This window comes from Dermochelys coriacea, chromosome 4 (assembly GCF_009764565.3).
Source record: "Dermochelys coriacea isolate rDerCor1 chromosome 4, rDerCor1.pri.v4, whole genome shotgun sequence".
Classification (NCBI taxonomy): domain Eukaryota; kingdom Metazoa; phylum Chordata; order Testudines; family Dermochelyidae; genus Dermochelys; species Dermochelys coriacea.
In genome coordinates, this window is record NC_050071.1 from 45,057,998 (window position 1) to 45,079,002 (window position 21,005).

Genomic DNA, 21,005 nt, shown 5'->3' on the forward strand with positions numbered 1-21,005 from the left:
GAGACTGCTTCTTGAACAAGACCTGCTAATGCTAACTCTCATTACTCAAATATCCTCTCTACTCATTATGGGGGGGGGGGGGAATACTGAGTAAGAAATGTTATATTTTTAAAATGAAGCAGTAGTACCATCAAGACATGCACATAATGAACCTAAATAACCACATAATCTCATTATTATTGTAAGCCTAAACCCCTCTTTCTCCGTTTCTTCCCTCCCCTGCATACACATACACACTGTTGCTTTCACTCATTGAGTCATGTCTAAAGTTAGCTTATAACACCTCAGGGCTAAGACCATTTATTTTATTTGTTCTGTAAAATGCTTAGCACAAGCTCTGTATAAATAAAGAATATGTGCAATCATCTAATAGCTGCTCAGTTGCCTGTGTGAAATGACTTTTAGTCCAATTCCTAGTGGGCAGGTAACCAACTCACCACAATTAACACTCTTGTTCGAGGTCTCATCAGAAAGGTCAACAAGCCTCACTTACCTGAAAGATCATCTCTAAAGATGAGAAGGTAAGGACTGAGGTACAGGGATTAGGCTGGTGCAGTGTGAGGAAAATTATACTACTTACTACTTCTCATGATATGTCTGTTCTGTGAATATACAAGTATATGCCAGGGCTGTCACAAGTGCTGGATTTCACATTAAAGAAAACCACTTGTCTTATTTTGTCCATTCTAACATATGTTAAAGTCATCCACCCACTTAAGACATTTGTAAACAAACAAACATACAACTGTTTGCAGTTATTTAATAACTGGAAAAGAAAATTGGCTCTCACAAGCCTAATTGACTCAATAAACTGAGCCATTCAGTGAAGAAACAAGCCTAGATATTAAGAAAGCAAAACCAAAAAACACATATCAAAGTGTCTTGTACATGGTGGAGTATCATCCTCATGCTTTTCCTGAGCCACTCAGAACATTTCTAATATGGCATTTCTGGTGCTATTAATAATATTAAATAATAAAATGTGCTTCTTCATTATAGACAGTGAAAGATCCATGAAGAATGTTCTGGATTCCAAGCTTTTACATCAGAGAAAGTAATCTGATCAGAAGTTTTTTGTCCCAAATATCAGTTCATATTAAGGTGGAGGTAAATCTCAACTGGGGTTCATGTTTGATTCTGGGGTATTTCAGGACACCACTATTGGCACCAATATACATGCTTGCTCTCGGACTTCAAAATGCCCAGTACTAAGCAACAGTTTGAGGCAGTGCAGGCTTCAGCACCATTAGTAAATACTAAGTGTCCCTCGTGTGCTTATAAAGCCTACGCTGAAACCCGTGGTGCCGCACCTACACTGCTATTTTCAGTCACGTTAACGTGGGTCTGTCTACCGAAACTGCAATCACTTCAGTTTGCAACATAGCTATACCATAAGAAACATGCAGTTATAAACACAGATAGAATTAACCTGGATCTTTTCATCCAAAACTCTTTATATTTCAAGTTGAGGAGGAGGGTTAGATTCCCCTCCCCAGACTGAACCAATACTTATTGTTTTGATTCTGGTTCAGATCTGAGCAAAAAGAACAGTTCTACTTTCCACTTCTGCCCCACATGCTGAAAAATGTCAAGAACTGATTTTGTGATATTTGTGATTTTGTGCAGAAACCTTGAAAGAATAGATTGTGAAAGTCAAGCAGTGTTAATCCCAAAGCTAAACTCTAGTCCTGATTTAGACTCAGACATGAACTCTACCCTAAAAGTTAATCCAGACTGGAACGCCGCCTCTTCGGCCCACCTCCAGTTATAAGTGCTTTTGTTCCTTGAATCTGCTGGGCCCACATCCAGTTATAATTACTTTTTTTTCCTTTCTGTCCATTTAATGGGATTTTTGGCACCTCAAATTTGTACTGAGCTGAAAATAGCAAATTGGTTTTGTTGTAACTTTTGTGGTGTGGGCAGACATTTGGCTAGTGTTTATTGTGTATCATCTCACTGCCTTTGGCATTTGTATTATTTCTACAAAACAGGTCAAATTCTTGTTTCTTTTTCATTTCCACCATGTTTTGACTAGAAGATACCAAACACTTGCTGTGTCTTTTGTGAGTTTGTCAGACGGGACTAGATAATGGGTACAGATCCAGATAACTAGTGCTATCATGTTCTCATGTTACCTCAGAAAAGCAGAGGCTGATGCGATGCTTAAACAGAGAATGTGTTTCTAGTAATAAATAGGATAAGTTACAATAAACACACACAGACAATATCCTCAGTAACCTCTAAAGATGGAGAGGCAATTTGAACCATCCACAATCTTCCAATCCGTAGTAGATTCTCTATCTATTTCCATTGATATTAACTGGCCACATTCATGTCTCACAACACGGCAAAGCAATATTCTGTTTGTGAAATCTCATAACAAGTAGTAAATTAAGCTATGTTTCAACAATGTACCCATCGCCAATCCCCTCAAGAAGGATGTACCCATCGCCAATCCCCCCTCAGCAGTTTATCACTTTTGTCTGTCTTAAAGCACATATTTTTTTCAAACAACAAATAGCTTCATTTGAGCCAACCACTGAAATTTTTATCATATTTATTGAGGGACAGAAAAGGCATCAAGAGTAGAGGTGTGATGGTATAGCATAATGAAAATTAAATACAGATATTAGTTACTACAAAAAACTTGTTTCCCTAGGCAGGAGTTCATTCTCAAAACAGCGGCACCAAGGGGTACTCCAGAAAAGCATAGAAGGTCTATCAAAATTTTCATTTAAATTCCCTTCATAATTTCCAGTAGACACATTGGGCTAAGAGCTGGATTTAGTCAAAAAGTATGTTTGTCTTCTGTGATGTGGAAGCAAAGTTTTCAGGAATCCCTCATGCTGGCACAGACTTCCATGGCATGGAGCACAGCTAAAGTTTGGAGAGAGTCCAGATTGAAAAAAGATCTATTTTTATTTCTCTTCCCTCAGTTTTAATGTAAACTGCACTAAGATGATTTAGTCAACACTAGAAATGAATGGTATTCAAATACCTTGTATCCCTAGATACCCACTCACATCCACACCATCTAAAAACATGCAAAAGTGCTAAATTCCTCCCAAAAAAATGTGACTCATCATGCTTTTATGTCATTCCCTGAACTATTAGCTCCAAAAGGGGGATAATTCTGGAGAAAATCTCAGAAAACAAGCCAAAATACTTTTTTGTTTCTGTTGTTTGCAACATTATTTTTCCAAGTAACCATCGTCAAATCCCTCCTTAATTCTCATATCTTCCACCAAGCCTGCCAATATGGACCTCTCCTCTAGCACAGTGTGTTCTCACTCTTCCATCTGTTCCTTTATCTTTGCACGACGTCTTTCAAAATCAGATTATCAACTCCTCATGGCAGGGATCTCATTTTCCTATTGTTTATAAAGTGTCATTTTGAGGGACATGGAGCTGCTACGTAATACCCTGAGAATACTGAGATGTAATCATTTTATCAACACCGTATGTGATCTGGTCAATGAGGTGAAGCTTTGTATATTGGGTTAAGACTTTTCTGTATGAATATATTGATCTAACTTAATAAGGGGCTGTGGAAGGAAGAGCAGGAAAACACCATAATAACAATAGATAAACAATTTCCAAGCAAACATTAGGGGGTAGTTATAGGACAAATGGCTTAATTCCAAGCCTCATGCTGCAGTGACACAGCTGTTCTGCCACTGCTGGGAACTAATAGATCAAATGGCTATGAACAGTTAAAACATTTTTCTCAGGAGAGGCAGGGGGTGGGGCCAGAGAGAGAATTTATTGTCAGGGGATAGTGACAGAGAGAGAGGCTCTGCAGACAGAGTCTAGGGAAAGGCAGGCATGAATATAGACTGGATTATTGTTTTAAAGATCTGTTTTATCTGAAATGATTTGGTTCTAAAAAAATAATACTTTGTTTTAAGAAGGGTAGTACTGTCATTGCTCTGAGAGTGAAGAGAACTGCAGATACTGAAGATAAGTGAGGCCTGCTGAAGTAATCCTGGTTGATCACTCTGTATTCCAGTCCAGGGCCTGGTCTGGGAGTGGGAATATCATGTGATTCCACCCCAAGAGAGAGTGGATGGTTTGAGGCCTGAGGGAGATTCACTCAAGAAACCAGGAGGAGGAGTACGGAGATGCAGTTAGCCCCGTCACTGACATCTGTGTATACACAGATGACATGATCACTGTCCAGAATCACATCTCCATTATGACTGGTAAAGGTCCTGTAAGTCAGGTGTGCAAAACCAAAGGCATGAAAATGTATGAAAATGGTTGATAGTCTGGCCAAGTTGCCCTTCAAGAATGCCCTAGCATTCAATAAGGAGAGACTGAGCAGCATCAGAGAGTAGCCAGATCTCTTTCGGGGCACATGGCAGAGCACATACTCATTTTTCATCCCCTCATAGCAGCAGGGGGTGTGGCTCCTTCACATCCTCAGGGGGTCCAGTGCTATCAACAGTTCCAGACTGTGAACAGTTTTGCAGGGTTGGAAAGCTGACTGTTGGGTGTTCGACATGTGGTGTGAGGGGTAACTAATTAAAACTCAGTTGGGGCAGACAAGAGACTAGAAACATAACAGAAAATGAAGAATATTTAAAGGGACACAACTTGAAAATAACATTTCTGGCTGAAAACTTTGTACCTATTATTGTAATTTGTAAATGACGTATACTAAGGTACTGTCTCTTTAAAATTAGTCATTCATAATCACCAGAGGGTTTCCCAGTGTCAGAGATCTCTCACATGATACAAAGTCTGTAGGAGTCATCTTGTTACATATCTAATAAAGAGAGTTAAGGTTTAAACTTTATAACCCTGGTCTCACTCTGGACTCCTGAAGTACAAAGGTTGCTGTACACTCATAAAAAAGACACTCTCAGCTGCCTGACTGTGCTGGAAAGCACAGTATCAGAAGTGACCAGATTCCGCATGAAGCAAGAAAGTGGCTGTTTTTATGAGGGGAACAGAGCATCAGTAAATGATGCAAATGGCTATGCAAAGACAAGAAACTGCAATCCACAGACCAACAGGAACCAATAAAAGGTACAGAATATGGAGACACAGTGAGTTAATGGAAGTGATGCCGAAAGTAAAGCAGTTACATAGAAAATAGTATTAAAAGAAATCTGAACATGGAGGATTGCAAGCTACCCCACCTTTATCTTTACTTGGTAATATTGCTTAGAATTGGAGAAGATGGGTGCCATGCTGTCTGGAATGGCTCATGATCATGAGTGCCAGCCTCTGGGCAGATAGTCAAAAGCTAAGCAGACTCTCCAACCTGGTGATATTTCACCAACCCGGTAACAAATGTCACCTCCTGAATCACCGTCTTACCATCTTATCTTTGAATCACGGATAGCATCCTTGGGCACTCCAATCTATCTTGCCATCCAGGCATGCTCAACTTAGTGATAAATGGTTACTTATGCCAAAAAAAATCCCCATCAAACTATTAACATTGCTGCCAGTCTCAAAAGACCAGTCAGTTACCATGGATCAGTTTGTACCTTAGATCTCACACCAAAAACAACTCTGGTAGCCAATCCTATAGTAACCTAATTAAGGATTTATTAACTAGGAAAAGAAATAAGAGAGTTATTTACCCGGTTAAGGCAGGCAAACTATATACAAAAAATGAGTTCAGTCTATGGTTCCAAAAGGTGACAGAGATGTAGTTATCTATCAACACTGAATGTCTTCTAGGGCTAACACAGGTTGACTCTGGAGATCTCTACTTTTTTGTTTCCTAGCTCCAGCCCTTGTTTTACCCACTTCACTTTTTGAAAATGATACCAGGACCCATACAGATAAAACAGTCTGTTGTTGTGCTTATAGCATTCAGCACTTCCAGAAGAGACTCTGAAGAAGAAGTCAACCTAACAACAGCAACAGCCAAAGCTAATGTCAGTCTTTAGTTCTTCATCACCAAAGCATATACAAGTTAGGCAGAGAAATTTCCACACAGCTGAACTTAATGTGCAGGATAGGTATGCTCCACATTACGGAACCCAGCACTAAAGAAGACTTGATTGTACAATACCCAGAAGTTTTCAGGGGACTAAGAGAGTTCACTGGGAAGCATCACACACATATATATATATGTAGATATATATAGATATATACATACCATCAGTCACCATTCTATACAGTTGCAGAAATATACCCTTTGCAATGACAGATTGAGACAAATAGAAAAGGAAAGGATGATAGCTAATGTGAACACACCCACTCCATGGTCATAACTGACAAGAAAAATGGCAAGATTAGAATTTGTTTGGATCCTAGAAACCTTATTAAGGCTGTACTGAGAGAATTACTCCATCCCCACACCAGCAAACATTCAGTAAAAGCATATTCACTATCCTAAATGGATGTTACCTTAGATAAGATCTGAACTGCACAGTTTCAATATACCTTGGGGCAGATACAACTTTCTGTCTACCCTTTGAATAAAATCAGTTAGTGAAGTGTTTCAACAAAAGAATAATGAAATATTTGAAGATATTGCAGATATCAAATTAATAGTAAACAACATGATAATAGTAGCATCAGCTCAGGCAGAACATGATCAGATACTGAAGAAAGTGATGGCAAGGACTAAAGCAGAGAATATCAAGTTCAATCCACATCAAATACAATTCAAAGTAAAAGACATGAAATATATTGGGCACGTTCTCGCCTAAGAAGGAATCAGACCAGATGACAGTAAGGTTGAAGACATAGCTAACATGAAACCTCTGCAGGACAAGAAGATATTACTGAGGATCCTAGAGATGATTAGCTTTCTTGCACAGTACATCCCAGGTGAAGCATCTTTGACTGCTCCACTGAGATGATTGCTAAATGAGACTGTAACTTGGCAATAGTCATTGGAATATGACAAGGCACTTCAACAACTAGAGACAGTGCTCTGTAACGTAGCAGTACTCAGATTCTACGGTCCCAACAAGCAAGCCACTATTCAAGCAGATGCATCCAAAGATGGATTAGGAGTTGTCTACTACAAGGCAGAGACCCTATTTTATATGCATCATAAACTCTGAACAAAATTATGCCCAAATTGAAAAGAACTACTCATTGTTGTGTTTCCCAAAAAGAAGTTTCATTCTTGTATATATGTATATATATATAGAGAGAGAGAGAGAGAGAGTGTATAGGTAGAGATAGTCTGATCATAAACCACTGGAGATGATATCCTCCAACTTCTTGGAAAAGCACCCGCAAGGCTACGATACATGTTCGCTGAAATATTATCTTAATGTCACATATACCCCTGGTAAAGACATGTTAATTGCAGACACTTTATCAAGACCTGTAGTGGCACTTACCACAGACCTAGATGATGAAATCACTGATAAAAATGGTCATCATGTAGTTGAGGCCACCTCTATATTCAGCACAGATTTATTAAGCAAACTGGAGGATGCACAGAAAGATCCTGTAATACAAGCCTTATATGATATTGTATGTGAGGTCTGGCAATACAGAAGACAAAAAGTGAATACCAGATGGCAGCCATAGTGGGCTGTGAGATACACTATTTCATTATGACAAGGTTTGTAAGTGTCTGGTGACAAGATAATTATTCCTAACAATAGAAGGCAGGAAATGCTTAACCACTTGCAGGAATCACACTAAGTCATTCAGAAAACCAAAGCAAGAGATAGGCAGATAGTGCACTGCCAGGTATGACCCAACACATAGTACAAATTATAGAAGGATGCAGGGTATGCCAGGAATATAGGCCAAGTAACCAAAAAAAATAATTATGGTCTCAAAAGATTGCTAATCTACCATGACACAAGATAGCTACAGACATTTGTTATTTCAGCATACGCTCATATCTACTTCCAGTGGACTGTTTTTCCAAATTTCTAGAAATTCTGTATCTGCTAGACAAGTCAGCACATCCTGTTATTGCTAAACTGAAAGCTGTATTTGCAAGGCATAACATCTCTAAAGAGTTAGTGAGTGACCATGTTTCCTTTGCAATTAGAGAAATGGATAAATTCATGATATCTTAGTGAGTGAAACTCTAGGATCTAATGGAATGGCTAAGAGGACCATTTAGACAATAAAAAAATCAACATTTCAGAACTGGCTGCATCAGGAAGAGACCCCTACTTACCTCTTTTGGAGTTGTGAAACACACAACTGATAGATACTATCTGGTACAGTTGCTTATGAGGAGGATGTTGAGAACTACTCTACCATCTTCACACGGACTGCTACAACCCAAAATACTTCAGAGGGCTCACCCCAGATTAAAGTAGCTATAGGAAAGACAGAAGAAATAAGATTGGACAACTAAGCCACTATCTGTGTTACATCATCAAGAGTTAGTATGCATGGAAACTATACAAGATTGGCAGCTGGCAAGGGTGTAAAATACAGGTTTGGAGCCATGGTCATATTGCATTGAGACACCTAGAGGAGAAAGGTACAGACATAACAGAAGGCACCAAAGATCTTACTGTACAATGCCAACAACAGATACAAATCAGACATCTAAGTCAGAGGAATCACATGTGCAGCAAGAGAAACCTGTACCAGAAAACCAACAATCAAAATTAACACCAACATCTGAGACACAGGTTGCATCAGCACCATCAGAAGGTAAATTCACAGGAAGTGGGATGTCAGGAGCACATTCCAGCACAATACCAAGACTTGTATGATTATTTTTTCAACAGAAATTGCTTGTAGGAGTAGACTGAGCCAATGGTAAAGATTGCATTCCCATGGAATAAATGGTTTCAGAGTAGCAGCCATGTTAGTCTGTATTCGCAAAAAGAAAAGGAGTACTTGTGGCACTTTAGAGACTAACAAATTTATTTGAGCATAAGCTTTCATGAGCTACAGCTCACTTCATCCGATAAAGTGAGCTGTAGCTCACAAAAGCTTATGCTCAAATAAATTTGTTAGTCTCTAAAGTGCCACAAGTACTCCTTTTCTTCATGGAATAAATGTTAACAACTTCTGACCCACACAGATTAAGATTAAACAGCAAGTAGTTAACAGTGCTGTAATACTCTACTCAAGACTCAGGCCTAATGCAGAGAACATTGTTTGAGATGTTTCAGAATAGCAGCTGTGTTAGTCTGTATCCGCAAAAAGAACAGGAGTACTTGTGGCACCTTAGAGATGTATCTGATGAAGTGGGCTGTAGCCCACAAAAGCTTATGCTCAAATAAATTTGTTAGTCTCTAAGGTGCCACAAGTACTCCTGTTCTTATCGTTTGAGAAGTTATTTATGAGGAGGGATTTTAAAAATGAAGAAAGGGAGATGTAGTATAGGTGAGGTATTGTCTCTTTAAAATTAGTCATGCATCTGGCTACGATTTGGTCACGGAGGACGCAGAAGTCATGGAATCCATAGAGGCTGGGAGCTGCAGGGTACCCCCACCTCCCATGGTGGCCGGGACCTGTGGGGTATTCCTGCCACCTGGAGTGGTAGGGGTCCCCACAGCTCTCCAACTGCTGTGAGTGCAGGGGTCCCCTGCAGCTCCCCAGTCCCTGTGGTTGGCATGAGATCTCCGGCAGCTCCTCAGCTGCCGCTGCCGGTGGAGGAATCCCTCGGAGCTCCCCAACCCCCCCAGGTGTGGGGACCCCCAGAACTCCTCAGTCCCTGCGGGTGGGGGGGGGGAGATTCTCCAGAACTCCCCAGATGCCATGGGCAGCAGGGGAGATTCCCTGCAGGTCCTCATTTGCCGCAAGTGGCAGGGGGGATCCCCCAGAACTCCCCAGTCCCCACAAATGTGAGGGACCCCCACAGCTCTTTAGCCACTGCAAGCTGCAGGGGAACCCTCGCAGCTTCCCTGCCTGGGGGGGAATCCCCCAGAGCTTACCAGTCCCTGGGCAGCAGAGGATCCACTGCAGCTCCCCAGCCACCACAGGTAGGGGCCCAGGGGTAGGGGCCATGGGGTAGGGGCCACAGCTCCCAGCCACAGGGGGCAGAGTGATCAACCCTCTTCCCTTCCCGTTATGTCATGGACATTTTTAGTAGAAGTCAAGGACAGGGCACAGCTTCTGAGAATTTTTGTTAATTGCCTGTGACCTGTGCATGACTTTTACTAAAAAATGTCCATGACAAAATCATAGCCTTAGTCATACATAATCACCAGGCAGCCTCGCAATGCGAGGGTTTTCTCACATGTTGCCAGCATACTCAGGGTCTGCATACTCAGTCTATAGGAGAAATCTTGTCATATGTCTAATAAAAAGAGTTGCGGTTTAAACTTTATATCCCTGGTCTCAATCTGCATTCTGAAGCTGCAGCATACTCTCAAAGACAATGCTCTCGGTTGCCTGACCTTGCCAGACAGCACAACAGAAACCACTTGGACTACTGTAGCTGAAAGAAGTTAGTAAAAACTGTGGCTATTTTTCCATTTGTTTACTTTGGACATTTGACAGCCCTTTGCTTATAGTCAATTTCACTATTTTACTGTATAGCCAGGTAGCAAGGGAGAAAATAACTAACTAAAAAGACCTTATAAATATAAACAAGGGAGCAGAAAAAACTATACAACTTTTAAAAGGATTTTAAGTTAGGCTATACTGACTAAAGCAATTTTTTGATTATCAAAAAAGTTCAAGTTGATAGGATCTTTAATTTTTTTTCTACAGTTCTGGTATAGAGAATTTACGATTGGCTGAGATATTTTTCTTTTGTTACCAACCAGGCAGTTGAAATGGGCCTTGCAAAAGGACTCACAAATCTGTAGAGAAGCTAGGTCTGGCGATACATGAGATTTAATTTTCAGTTCATCAAACAGGGACTCTTGAATATTGTGAATAAAATGCTATAGCTTATTCACTGAGCTGAAAGTTTCTCTACTAACTGGGTTAAAGCTAAATGTATTTTATATTCTTCTTAAGAAGTGGAAGAAACAGGCTCTGAAAAAAGAATCCAAGAAAGATTTGATGGCTTAGCTAGTAGAAGCAGCAGATAAAAACATGCTACATCTGGGGCCTGGTGGCAATTGGTTCCAGAGTCAGATTTCATCAACTCTTAGTACAGATAGTCACACAGGAGAACTGGGAACCACTTTATGCTAGTACATCATGCAAGGGGATTTAACCAACCAACAGCCTTCACTGGCATAAAGCTTTTTGGGGAGTGAAGTAATCTTGTGGGCCTGAGGACAACCTCAGTACTACTTCTTAGGGTGAGAATACTTTGGTTATACCTATAGGTATAGGTATAATACTGCCTGCAGAGTAATCTCACGTCTGTGGGACCCACGCCTGCAGATCTGTTCTTTCCAAGATCATGCTTGAGTACCCACACTGTATTGCTGTTGAGTCTCATAACCATGCCACTGCATACACACTGCCCTACACAAACCCAAGTCAGATCTTGTTTCTGGAACATACCCCAGGATTCTTAGAGCCCTTAGTAACTGTGCCACTACAGGGCTTCATTCACAGTGTATCGTGAGAGAACTTGTCTGTTCATCTCACCGGACTTGACCAGAAGTGGTTTGAGCCTATGAACACATCCAGAACACAAGCCATTTTGGGGGTCTGCACACTTCCAGCAGCCAGAGTAATCAACATGGATCCTGACCCTGTAGAAGAACTTCTCCCGCTCATACTTTCACTCCTGTTTTGGGAATCAGGCAGACCATCTATGAGAACCTCGTGGATATTTTGGCAGCAGTATTTATCCTACCAAATACCCCTCTTGGAGGGTGAGACTGACATGGCAGCTGACACGCAGCTCATGCCGGTTGCCATAACCACACGCTCCCCATATGTAGACTGGCGTTTCTGCAGCAGAGCCACAAGCACAGACTGGTGGGATCACATTGTCATGCAGACTTGGGATGACTAGCAGTGTCTCCAGAGCTTTTGTATGAAGAACCAGACCTTCCTGGAGATTTGTGGGCCCCTAACATCAGGATGCATACATGAGTAGGGAGGCTTATCAGTCCAGAAGTGGGTTGCTACAGACATCTGGAAGCATGGCTACAGGTCCGTGGCTAACCAGTTTGAAGTTGGCAAGTCAATGCATGTGCGGGGGGTGGAGGTTGTGTCAGTTTGTGAGGAAATCAGGACTGTGATTCACCCAAAGGTGGTGGGCATAATAAAAGTTCCTGAAATAATTGCTGGTTTTGAGAAAATGGGCTTTCCAAACTGTGCTGGGACCATCAATGGGACTTGTGCAAGAAACATGAATACATAAACTACCCAGGGTACTACTCCATCATTACGCAGGCTCTGGTTGACCAGAGAGGTAGATTCATGGACACCAGTGTGGACTGCACTGGCAAAGGGAGCTTAAGCCTGGCAAGGTGCATGATGCCAGGCTTTTCTGGCGATCAGGACTTTTCCTTCATGGACAAGTTGGGACATTATTCCCAACAAATGATATTGTTATAAATGGAGTCACTGTCTTTCTAGGGGATCTTGCCTACCCCCTTTTGCCATGGTTTAAGAAACTGTACCCTGATTTCACAAGACCTGGCAAAAGAAACTTCAATTGCCATGCTCAATAGCTGTAAAATAGTGGTGGAGTGTGCATCCCCAAGGCTGTCCCAAACAGGTCCTTTGAATACAGACCCAGACTGTCCTGTAGCTACTCCAGAAGCCTAGCCTCTTCGCGGACCAACATCACCACCAGAGTCACTTCATCTGCTTCTTCCATGCAGACTTCCCTGTGGTAGTGCCTGTGACTGGGGTCTTACAATGGTGTTAACCGTGCTCAGGCGACTGTCATGCACCACTGTATTCAGTTCCCAGAACATAGTTCAATTCCTCATAAAAGAGGCAGGAATATGAGGAAGTTCTCAAAGTGCTGTTAGTATCCTTGATTTCTCAGTAGTCAGTTTTGAGCCACTTAATTCACTGTATGCATTGATTGCTGGTCTGGTCAAGCCCCAGTGCCACCAGCCACTCTGATATAGCTTTGTAGACGTGATCATTTTTGAGCTCTTGTTGGTATTGAATGTCTTGTTTGCCTTGCATTAGAGATTAACCAGAATCTGGCTATGTTCCTCTGGCCAGTTACAAATATGCTTGATTTAGGATTTCTTGTTAGTGCTGGCCATAGTAAACACAAGAGGGGGTATGTTTCCCTATGTGCAGTCTGTGTGGAAATGAAAGGTTAAATGTTAAGCAGCTTCATTTGAACCAGGAGGTTGCTTCCAGTTCCTGGGAATTGGGTGGGAAGTTTTGGGATGGAAGGCCTGGGAAACACAGGCTCAGGGGATTGTGGAATGGCATTGGCAGACGTTCCAGCCACGAGTCTGGTACCTTGGGCTTGAGCTGAGTCCATACTGAAAAATGCCAGGGCTTGGACAAGCTCAGACCCATAACTCTGTTTGGGTCCATGGGCCCTAGGGCTTTCAGGCACAACTGAGAGAGATTTGTTTATGGACAGTGGAGGATTTGAGTCTGAGCCCACGGTTTATTATGCAGTGTATACATACCTTATATAGCTATCCCCCTCTCTATTTCCCTAATTGCGCCACACTTTGAAATGAATTAACTTTATTCTTCAACAGCCAAAGGGTCACCAGAGTAAGGTAAATGCTTTCCTATTCTCTATGGTTGACATCTTGTATCCTCAAGAAAGGTGTTTGGTTTATCGCCACTGCACTGCATAGAAACCTGCATGCTCTAAGCCAGGATCAGTTCCTAGATATGTGAAATGAATCTCCCTGTTTATCACACTGAGGTTGCATTGGTGTAACAGAGGAGAATGTGGCCTTCTGTAAAGAGTCTTCCCATTTCAAAAAATAACTTTAACTCAGTTATTGGCTAGGTTCCAATTACCAGTATAGTTTCACTGAAAGAGTTCTGTCAAAATGCACACATACTGAGGCTTTTATTCTGAGTAGTCTATTAATAAGAGTAGTGTTATATGATACAACTATTATGGTCTTTTGAGATGCATCTATTACTATTTGAATAAGTTATAAGTCAGCACAGAGTTGCCATATGAACTGGCAGGAAATGAACAGAATTTGAAAAATGGCATTTAGATATTCATGATACTTACTAAGTGCTGAACAGTATAGGGGAAAGGAAGAGAGGTATACTTCATAAGCTGCTTTTAGATAATTTTGTTTCCACTCCCTTTTACATTTCTACATGGACATGCTGAGCCCAAATTATTCACCTATCAGTAACAAAAAGGTAGTAAAAAAGCTCTTTGTGAGGCATTTCAAACTGGAATGTTCAGTCGGGAACTGAACAACAACAGATTTTGCTTTTTCTACAAATAGCTGAGACTTTTGGAACTAGCCAATGAATAACTTGTCTCATCTAGAGAGACTTGGAGTTCTTCAAAAAGAATCCATAATGAACCCAAAATGAGTTTTTGGACAATCTTTTAATACTAGATGCTCTAAGGGCATAGAAATATGCCAAAAGGCTTGGGCTGAGGTTCGCAATGCTTTTATTAGTCTCTGGCTCTGTGCTAAAATAAAATTAATTGCAGAACCATTTCACAATTTTTTTCTCAGTTGTTTCAGTCACACTGTGATATGGTAATGTGTGTGTGTGTGTGTGTGTTTTATTGAAAACAGTCAGGCACATACTGGTCCCCATCTTCTTCAGCATTCAGAAAGCAGTCTTGCTTAGACATAAATTTCTAAAAATTAAGGTGAAGTGCATAAACAGGACAAGTTTTTTACCAGGTAATTTATTCTTTACAGTTTATTCTACTATCCTTTTTCATATATGGACCTTGGAAAATGTACATGTCAATGTCCTAGCCATGGCCTATCCTAATAGTATTCTCTAAGGGCTTGTCTTCACTACTGGGGAGATTGACACTGGTGCAATTGATACAGCGGATGTCGATTTAGCGGGTCCAGTGAAGACCTGCTAAAATCGATGGTAGAGCACTCTTTGGTCAACTCCATTACTCCAGCTCCCTGAGAAGAATAAAGGTAAATTGACCAAAGAGCATCTCCCTTTGACGCAGTGCAGTGAAGACACCACAGTAAGTCGACCTAAGTTATGCCAACTCCAGCTAGTTATTCACATAGCTGGAGTAGCATAACTTAGGTCGACTTACCCCAGTAATGAAGACAAGACCTTAGTTATTAAATCCAGGTACAAATGATTTCTGATATGTGTAGCCAAGCTGGGTCATAGGGCAAAAGGTTTAACTCTTTTCCACTTTCACTTTTCCAGTATATTAGTATAGTTCTTCTATTTCAGTTTCAAGGGGATTTCTAACTCTCTTTTCCAAATTTTAAGTCTCAAAAATCCCCCAAGAAGAAATGTTCTCCTACACTGTATTGAATGACCCCCATTTGTACTTCCATCTCACTAGGAATTTCCATACTGGATCAGACCAGTGGTCCAAATAGTCCTATATTCTGTCTCTGACAGTGGTCAGTACTGCTTCTTTAGAGAAAAGTGCAAAAAACCCTTCAGTAGGCAGTTAAGGGAGAATTTGTCCCTATGGAAAATTTGCTTTTAATCCTCAAAGGTCAAATGTTGTCTTATGCCCTGGAGCAAACACACTCTTCTCCCTCTCTCTTTCAGTAAGCTTCATAAGCTGGTTATAGGCCTGTCTTTACAAAAAGCCTGGGAGAAATAACTCTGCCATGACTCAATTGAAGAAGCTAGCACATAGACCTTTATTTCTGTCAGAGGGCAAAACTCCGGTCCACTTCAATGGCAGTTTCACCTCTGGACTTCAGGATTGGGCCTGACAAGCACAAGTGAAAAAACTTTAAACACAATGATCAGCAACAAGTTTCCTATCCCATACATGCTGTAATGAAGTCTGCACTTAATGACATAGTATTGTCTAGGCTGCCACTATGTGTAATAGAGCAGAAACAACAATATACATGAGAAATTCACACAGAGAACTGAGAGTAAAACCAGACCAAACATTTGCGTGAATAGCTACTGATACATCAATTAGCTTTCCTATGGAACTTGGCATACAGTACCAATAGCTAACATCTGGTGATAAATTCACAGAAAATAAGTATAGTCTACCCAAAATTATTTCATAGACAATGGCATCAATACTGTGTAATACTTCATATAAAGTAATCCACAGTGCAATATCCTATTTTCACAGTTCAATGAACTATAAACTTTAATGTAACCAAATAATATTAGGAATCCATTATGTGGCAGAAAAATAAATGGTGTGGATCCTATTCCCTTTGAAAACAATGTGAATTCTGCCATTGACTTCATAGCGGCCTTTCATCTATAACCCCAATCTACATATCATGCATTGGTTTGCTTAGTGTTTGTTTATGAGTTGCTTTCCTCTCAGTAATAGTTTGCCAACCAATTCAGCTCTGACAAAAACAACTGCTGTTATGTTCCAGTCGTGTGTTCTGGATTCCTTATTTACTGCTACAATTTTGTTCAGGAAGATGAGGAATTTAGGAGTAGTTCATATTTACTGAAATCTAAGTCAAACCTGAATCTCCCCTAACCACATTACATAAATACAAATGAAGATTCTCCCCATTTCCTTGTCAGCATTTATAGTATACCCATTACAGTGGTGTCTCAGTACTTGCTCTGCATCTAGCTAGCAAAATTAAACAAACTGTCCCCTGCAAAATTTGGGAAATTTTGGATCCAGATCTACTGTGGCTTGGTCCCATCTCTGCTTTTAACCATATAAGAAAACGTAACAAGAAGAAATAAAGTACAACAAAGTGGGAACTAAGAAGTGATTGCAATGAGAAAAAGTGAGAAATACAGGAGACTTATCCATTTAGAAGACAAGACATTTCTCACTTGGAGGTATTCACCTTGCCCTATAATTGAGGTCAGGTGTAGTAATGCAGATCTGCTGATCATGTGTAAAGATCTCTGTGGGCTCACTGTCATTTACCTGAGAACCGCAGCTGAAATTTTCACCTGACCTCTTCAGAGGACTTGAAGACTTTTTCCTCTCTCTCATGAGCAATTTCTCTTGCAATACTGGAAGATGTACTCATTTTATCACACTCCCTCTAAGTTAAACAAACTGTTCGATTTTGGTGAATTCAGTGGGATTTTTAGATCAGGACATGAACTCAGGACAAGAGATAATCAAACTGATTCATATGAAGACTGGCAACCCTTTGTCAAAAACTCAAACTGAACTTGTATCAAACCTCTACAGAAAGAATTAAGAATTTTTTATCTGACAACATGGTACCTGTCATTAGGGATATTACTGCCCTAGTCTATTATAACAATATCTAAATACTACAGTGAGGAACACAATACACAAGTTATGCTAAAAATAAAGACAAGGAATTTAATGTTACACAACAATATTTGTTTCCTTTTCACAGCCACTACACTACCATTTCTTTTCAGCTTTCCACTAGTAATAAGTAGTAACTGGAAGTTCGAATTGCTTTAAAAAAATTCATACAAGTGAAAGTTTCAATAAAAATAAATTAACATTTTAAAGAATTTTTTGAAGGCCCATACTAGCATCAGCTCAATCTCTGAAGTGACATCTGTCAATTTGTTCTTTATTATTTAGCTTATTTCAGTTAAATGGGTTGGTGGGTGAACGAGTGGGAATTTTTTTCTTTCCATCTTTGGTTTTCACTTAAAAAATTCTCATGAGTATGTGAGCAAAGACTCCCTTTATTCCTGTCTTTGGTTGGTTGATCTGGTCTTCTACAGGCCCCTTACTGATTTTCTGATTCATTTGTTCAAAAAAACAATATATTCATCCTGTGGGGTATCCAACAGCCTTTCCAAGTCATTTGTCTCAGCTTTCTGTGGCCTCAGCTGCTCTTTGCTTCCCTATTTCTTGCTGAAATACCAAACAGCCCAGTGAGACTCTCACAGGGCCCATCACTTGCTGCTCTAGTATTCATGAAAACACAAAGATGGAAATATAGTTCTTTTGAAAAAAGGCTTTGCTTGTTTGTTTGTTTTTTAATTTGCATTGTTCATTACATTGTGAGGAGTTACAAATGGGACCTGCCTACTTCAGTGACTGCCTCTCTCTTACAGACCATACTGTTCTATCTGCAATCAGAGGCGGCACACAAACTGGAGTCCTCACTGCTTAAAAAATAAGGGTCTGCAGTAAAACCTTCTTCATATGAGACATTCACCTTTAACCTACTCCTACCCTCAATCTGGAAGAGCCTGGGACCATGGTCAAGGTCTTTTTTTTTTACCCAAGCTTTTCATAGATTCATAAATATTAAGGTCAGAAGGGACCATTATGATCATCTAGTCCGACCTCCTGCACAACGCAGGCCACAGAATCTCACCCACCCACTCCTGCGAAAAACCTCTCACCTATGTCTGAACTATTGAAGTCCTCAAATCGTGGTTTAAAGAGTTCAAGGAGCAGAGAATCCTCCAACAAGTGACCCGTGCCCCATGCTACAGAGGAAGGGGAAAAACCTCCAGGGCATCTTCCAATCTGCCCTGGAGGAAAATTCCTTCCTGACCCCAAATATGGCGATCAGCTAAACCCTGAGCATATGAGCAAGATTCACCAGCCAGATATCCAGGAAAGAATTTTCTGTAGTAACTCAGATCCCACCCCATCTAACATCCCAGGGAGGAGTTTGATGAGGGATGATATTTAGCTTTTCTTGGGAGAGGAAGGTTTTTGGTTTGGGGGTCAGTGAAGGGTTAACTACTGATGTGAGACTGTTTTCTCCAAATATCTATAAATGTATCTAGAGTAATATGTAGATGCTTTGTTGAATATTGTGTGGTTTATGTCATAAGCCTAAATAAATACATATAAAAATGAGGGCAAATTTGACTTGATGGAATTAAAGATGCAATGGGACATTTTGCAAAAATAAAGATGTTAACCTCATTGTACTCCTGGCCTTATGTGAGTGAAGTACATTCTATCTAGCTAAATTCCCCTGCAGTTTCAGTTGGATACATGTTCAACTTTGTGCTCTAAATTGCTATGCAGTATTGCTGCGCAGCTACTGCAATTCACTCCACAGGCAGCTGCACTTCATTGGTAAGTGAAGTCATTCCTGTATGTAGTGTGATTTGTAAAGTCCTTTGTAATAAAAGAGTAAAAAAGATAATGAAAGATAAAAATATGTATATTTTCCAGCAGGCTAGTGTATTGTTACCTCTCACTGTTATTGTGTGTATGTATACTATATAAAGTTCTATGTGCATTGTCAATGGAGTATTCTGCATGTGGTTTCCATTCTGTTGCCTTCAGTGTTTTTGGAATCAACTGAAGCTGACACATCCTGGAAGAAAAGTTCACTTTTTGCTCTCCCTGGTTTCAATTATTTTTAAATCTGACGCACAAACACTGCTTTTAAAGATATGCGACTGAAGAGCCAAATAAGGATCTTTTGATTTTTTGAAATACATGTGGTTGAAATCTGAGACCCGCTTGCTGCCAAGCCACACTATTTGGAATAGAGTATTGGCACAAGAAAATAAGCCATTGTTCAGAGTATAATTTCAAAAGGGACTATCCTACAAAAAGGAAAACGTAAATTCTCATACTTTAGCTCATGGTTATAGGACAATCCCTTAATCCTTTGTTAAACACTTAAAGTTGAAATACAGACTCTAGTGCTGTTTAGTCAAGATCTCAGAGGTAATTTCATGATATAAACTACACTAGACTCTACTTAGATTTTTTTCTCTTAAAAGAAAGAATGAAAATTATATGAAATCACAACAAAGTGATGGAAGTGACCATCATACAAATGCTTCTAGACCTGTGCTACATATGTTAATATTGCCTTATTATGACAAAGCTCCTGAAAGGGCTGAATGCAATAGCTTCAACTAAAGCAGTACTAGGCTCACGGTGAAATGAAAACACCTTGTAGGAAAATACAGTGTCATTACGGAAGGATGAATATCATCACAGTACCACCATCAAGCGCCAACACATGAGGTTTATTGTGGGTGAAAAATAAGATTTAAACTACGTGTGTTAATGGTTGCACAAAAATGAATTCAGTTGCAACAACTATTCCTGGGACCAACCGTTCATGAACAAAAATGAGACCAAAAGTGTGAAGTAAAAAAACATGGGGAGAATTAGCTATTTATAATGTGTGGGCACAAGATTAGAAGAAAAGCAATTGCACACCATGGACATTCATATGAAAGAAAAGGGTAATCAAAATTGAAAGATTAAACTAATAGAAAAGAGAAAGCTACAGCCTTGAAGATGGACAGCTTGCTGTGGTTTATTTCTAATCCTCAATAAAATGAAATGTGAAGGACAGCTGTGAGAACATGAGACAAAAACCAAACCATCTTGAAGTCAATTAATTGGCAATACAGTCCCAGACAGTTTGTAATTGTGCAGTTATTCTAATACCAGATCTAAGGTACCAGTTGATAAAAAGCATATTTGCTATTTCCTGGCAAATTTAGTTTAAAAAAAAAAAACATCTCCCACAGTTATTGATTCTAGTAAAGAATTTATCACCAACTTGCAGCAATCCTGATTGAAATTAGAGGTGGACCACGCCACAAAATTTGGATTTAAATTAATATACAAATTTCAGCTCCCCTAGACTTGGAGTGTTGATTCAACCAAATTTGGATCCTGGATGAGTTCTTGATTTCAATCCCCCTTCTCCCCTTGTTGCTGTCCTTACCCTCATTCCTGGTTAAAGTTTGGTGTTGCTTGGAGTCTGAGTCCTGGTTTGGATTCATCTTGGACTTTGATTTTTAGTAACTATCTTGTTCTGTTCTTCTCAAGTTATTAATTTTTGACAGTTGTTAATGGCCAATGCAACAAATTGGTGGTCTTGGTCCTCAACACAAAACCAAACACATTTAGCATTAATTGGAGGCCTTGGTGGGAGTCCTAGCAAAGCATCCAAGAAGTGAATCAGAACAAAATGATCCTTTCACCTCACAGATCAAAAGCTACCTCATTCTTGTCAAACTATCCAAACTGAGGTTGCCATCCCTGAGATCTGTCTTACTGCACACCGTCAGCCTGTGTTCCGTCCCTACAGCATCAGTAACAATACAGTCTCTTGCATTTTCCTTGATTAATGGGATCTTAGCCAAAATAATTCCATATATTGTATAGT

The 21,005-nt window shown here is 40.1% G+C and overlaps 1 long non-coding RNA gene across 1 annotated transcript in view; it reads left to right on the plus strand.

Moving 5' to 3' along the window:
* LOC122459966 overlaps window positions 1-18,170 on the plus strand; it is an 89,835-nt gene extending 71,665 nt beyond the window's left edge. Inside the window, exon 3 of the long non-coding RNA XR_006280960.1 lies at window positions 17,953-18,170. This is a non-coding gene — a long non-coding RNA (uncharacterized LOC122459966). The remainder of the gene's footprint in view (window positions 1-17,952) is intronic.
* Window positions 18,171-21,005: the final 2,835 nt, after the last annotated feature.